The following is a 5107-nucleotide window of genomic DNA, read 5'->3' as shown; positions in this document are numbered from 1 at the left end:
CAGCTACAGCTTCCACGTCTAACAGTGGGGCTGGGCAGAACCCTGAGCCAGGAAGTTTTTTTAAAAAAAATGGGGTTGGGGGTTGGGGGTAAAGACAGAAACTAAGAAGGGGGGAAATCTGTGGCTGCTCAAAGAGCAGGGAAGAAAATCCCCTCCAGCCTTTCAGACGCACCGAGAGAGCCTCCTCCTGCCCGGGCCAGAGAGAGGTTGCCCAGCCCCCCCCCCCAAGCAAAGGCAAGGATGTCAGATTTAAATGGGGGGACCAAGAACCACCTCCTCAACAGGGAGTGCGGTGCTCGGAGAGTGAGTCTTGCAGCGGCCGGTGCAAATGGGCCGCTCTGGGGTTTAAAATGCAGACAGGATCCCAATGGGGATGGCCCCCCACCTGGGATTATCTCCACCCGGCAGCCCCGTCGGGCACACCTGGGTATGGGGGGAGGGGAGAAACCAGGCCCTCTCACTCTCCCACACACCGCCAGCGGGACTGTCAATGGCTCCCATCCCCCACCAGGCCCCGGGAGCTCACTTACCATCTGTAACGCAACGGTGTCCTCCGGCGGCTCCTTCAGAACTGGGCGCTTCCTCCTCCTCAAGGGAAGTGGTGCCAATGTCGGGGTGACTGTGGTTGTACAGTGACAGCTCCTCAGTGGGCCAAGCCATGGGTTCTGCCCTGGCCCGTCCAGGGGCAGCTTCCCGCCAGCAAAGCACCCAGTCCAGCCACCTCAGGTCTGGCTCTTTGGCGAGCAGAGCTAGGAGCTGCCAGAAAGGAGAGGTGCTTTCGGGGGGCTGCGGCGGCATCATGGAGACCTCGTGGCTGCTGGCGCTGCTCATCCTCGACAGGGACACGAAGGACCGAAGGTGACGGTGGGGGTTGTGGCAAAAGTGCGAGTCCGGAGAAGAAGGCGGTTGGAAAGGATGCCATGGAAGGGGGCATTTATGGCATGCCCGCACTGGATGGGCCCAATGGGAGCCACTCGCCCTTGGCTGTGGTGGGTGGACTCCTCCTGGCCTGCCTTCTGATTGGCCAGAGATGGCCCCATTGATTGTCCCTTTCACCTCTGATGGAATCACTGGGAGTTCAAATCCTGACTTGGGGCCAGGTGGGGTGTGTGTTTGTGTGAAAGAGATAACTGGATAACAGGCCCACGGCCATGGTGTTTTGTTCCTTTTGTGTTGCTGATGTGGAATTAATGGGCTTTGTCCAGAGTCTTTCCAGGGACCATTGAGATTCCAGTCCTCTCCCCCTCCTCCCTGGCTTTTGAATTCATTAACTTTTATGCAAAAGATGGATTCTTACAGATTGAGCTTCTCTCAGAGGTCACAGGAGAGGTCAGCCAGAGCAAAACTGCTGGGTTTTTCTATGACACAAACCTCTTTTTTCTCCACTTTGCCCCTACAAAGGCTTTGCCCAAGCTCAGATAAGTCACATATTATTTGGATTTGTGAAATATTATTTGGATTTTTATACCACAAAGAGAAATAAGCACAGAAGAGGTGCCCTGGGTTTGAGACTGGTGGCCAAACCAGTCCGGGATCCTCCTGTTAGTGGTCACCCAGTTGTCCTGGAGGGCCAACAAATGAGTCATCCCCCTGATGCTGCCTCCTAGATCCAGAAGGTTCGCTGCCCCCACTTCATTGCATTAACACGCAAAAAGTTGCTGCATAAGTTCATACAATCAATGTAGAATATTCAAATTATCGAAATACAATGTCAATAATCGATATTATTTTAATCTTGGTTTGTTTCAGCAGATAAGTTATAATCGAAGTTATCTGCTGAAACAAACCAAGATTAAAATAATATCGATTATTGACATTGTATTTCGATAATTTGAATATTCTACATTGATTGTATGAACTTATGCAGCAACTTTTTGCGTGTTAATGGTCTGTAGTTTGCTGTGGCCTTAGTCTTATTTGTTACCCACTTCATTGCATAACAAGAATAGTGCTCTGGGGCACTGTTTCCCAACATTGTATTTCGATAATTTGAATATTCTACATTGATTGTATGAACTTATGCAGCAACTTTTTGCGTGTTAATGGTCTGTAGTTTGCTGTGGCCTTAGTCTTATTTGTTACCCACTTCATTGCATAACAAGAATAGTGCTCTGGGGCACTGTTTCCCAACCTATGGGTCAGGACCCAAAAGAGGGTCATGAACAGGGTTCCCTCTAAGCTGAGTTAGTGTAAGCTAGCTCACTGTTTTTTAGCCTTGGCTCAGGAAGGATGGCTCCAGAGCAAACTAATGTATGCAGCAGCCAAATCGCTCGCTCACAACTTTCATGCCGGTAGCTCACAAAGTAGAATGTTTGCTCACAGGACTCCGCAGCTTAGAGGGAACATTGGTCATGAATCCTCTGAAAGTGGGTTGTAAGCTAGCCCTCCCTAATAGCTAGGGTTGCCAGCCTCCAGGTGGGGCCTGGAGATATCCCGATCTTACAACTCATCTCCAGGTGACAGAGATCAGCTCCCCTGGAGAAAATGGCTGCTTTGAAGGTTGGACTCTATGGCAATGTACCATGCTGAGGCCCCTCCCTTCCCTAAACTCCGCCCTCTCCTGGATCCACCCCCAAAGCCTCAAGGTATTTTCCAACCCAGACCTGGCAACCCGGCCCTTTCTTTTGCGTTCTCTCGTATTTTGGCAATCCCGATATGACTGTGGGAGCAGTTATCATCCATGCCATACATTAGTTGGCGTTTCTCCTTCACTGCATATGCATGTTGATCAAATAAAGCGTGTCCTGATGTTTACTAGAGGGAGTTTCTTAGAATCTTAAGGGGGGGGACCTCCAAATGCCACTTGCCTGGGATTCATAAGGGGGGCAGCTGCATCCTTTGTGTAATATTTGTCAGTTTCTCAAAACCACCTGGTTAGTTGAGTAGGAAATGGACCGCTGCACTAGACGGCGGTCAAGGTTCTAGTTTGCCTAGAGAGCCTTTGTGCAGGGGTGAACTCTTGTCTGCCCTTAAGGTTGAGCCCATTCGGCTGAGCGTGTGTGCCTGGCCCAAGGTCACCCAGCGAGCTTCCCTGGCAGAGCGGGGATTCAGAACTGGGTCTACAGAGTCCTCGTCCAGCACTCTAACCACTAGGCCACACTGGCTTTCCCTTACGTAATAGCAAAACCCATTGAAGGCACTGGAATTTTCTCCAAGTGCACAGGATTGGCTACATTCTCGTTACAGTCTGAAGTGCTACAGATTCATAAGTCTTACTTTCTCTAAGTTATTTCTTCTGTTTCACTTAGCGGGGCTTTGAAATCACCATCTGTTCTGTCACAACAGAGCTTTCGAGTGGGAGAATGAGTGACGCTGTAACGATGGAGGAGGCACTGTAGGGTGTAGGGAGGAGGCACTGAGTGAAACAGAAAATTCATAGCAGCTTCCATGCAATCATAAACCATATTGAAGTCGATGGGAAACATCCTCCTCTTCTGAATTTAAGAGCCCAGTCATAAGCATAAGTGTGCAGAACTAGTGCTGGAATCTTAAGAAATCTTTCTTGGGAATAAGCACCATCGGAACAAAATGGGACTGACTTTCAAGTAGATCTGTTTAGGATTATTCCTGAAGTTGCAGGGGGTTCATGGGACTTTTTCCAAAGTACACATCAGGTTGCATGAATCCTACACATCTTTATTTGGGAGTAAGTTTCACCATAACAGCCTTACTTCTGAGTAACCATACATATGAAACAAACTGCATGCTTGCTGTAGGAAAAGATGGGTTCTTCCAGGCCTGTAATGAGCCAGCAGTTAGGGGAATTTGCTTGGAATCAACCATGTAGTGGTTTTACAACTAATTTTGCAGAAGGAGGACTATTCTGAAGACATTATTTTAAGGCAAGTTGTTGTAGAAAGAAAAACAGCTTTGTGGTTAGGCTGTTTCCATTAGTGTATCCACCATCATGTTCACCTAACCAGCAGCTTTTGTGCTAGACAGAAGAACTATGATGTATGAAGAATCCACAGTTTAGAGTATGCAGTTCATGACTGTACTATTACTCTACATACTGTTGCTGGTTTAGTGAGGACTTTCAGAACATATCAACAATGGTGTCATGTAAAAAACCACATCATATTTCTATCATGCCACCCCAATACAAATACTGTCTTCTCTGGCCTGATGTCTGTGTCTCAAAAATGTAACAGCTGGATCTTTCCTAGCATAGAAATAACAGATAGGAATCAGGTTGCCAGCAATGCTGGAGAAAAACTGTGCTGTTCTTTTAACGGAAGTTTAACATGTGGAAATGGGCAGCTGTTGTTTTTCATGGCATGGAGGTAAACAGCATCAGTTGGTCAGTAACATCCCATTAGGCCTCTTAAACAGACAGGACCAAGGCTCCTTCTAAGCTGTGGGGTTTTGTGAGCAAAAATTCCACTTTGTAAGCTGCTGGCATTAAAGTTGTGAGTGAGCAATTTGGCTACTGCATAAATTAGTTTGCTCTGGAGCCATCCTTCCTGAGTGAAGACAAAAATGTGTGAGCTGAAGGCTAAAAACCGTGAGCTAGCTCACACTAACTCAGCTTAAAGGGAACACTGGACAGGATGTATTTCTCCAGGCTGTTGGCAACCTACATAGGAGAAGGTTCACCGCTTGCTAAATATGTGTCTAGGTAGCGGGAAGGGAACAGGAGCTGGGCCAGTGAACTCGGGTGCCATTTTAAACAAAAAACAAACCAAAAGATCACACTTAAACCCTTCATCATTAACATCTACAAGAGCCAACCTCAGAATCCAACCCAAGACCCAATTCAGCTGCTCAGAAGATGACAAATTTGTTGTACATGGAAAACTACACTGTAGTCCTTGGTGTTGATCTGGAAAACAAATACCTATTTAGAGTATTGTTATCCTGTCCTCCTCTCAAGAAGCTCAGGGCAGTGTTTCCCCCTCTTTCATTTATTTATACCCCGCTTCTCTCCCCAAGGGGTACTCAGAGCGGCTTACAACATCGTTCTCACTTCCTGAATCTTACTGTCACAACAACAATCCTGTGATGTAAGAAGAGAGGCCAAGGTCATCCCGTAAGTTTCAGAGCAAAGGTGGATTTGGACTTGGGCCTTCCCTATCACTATAGCACAGGTGGGGGGGGGGGGGGGAAA

Source organism: Gekko japonicus, unplaced genomic scaffold (assembly GCF_001447785.1).
Source record: "Gekko japonicus isolate JY-2015 unplaced genomic scaffold, Gekko_japonicus_V1.1 scaffold55, whole genome shotgun sequence".
Classification (NCBI taxonomy): Eukaryota; Metazoa; Chordata; class Lepidosauria; order Squamata; family Gekkonidae; genus Gekko; species Gekko japonicus.
This window is presented reverse-complemented; position numbering follows the sequence as displayed.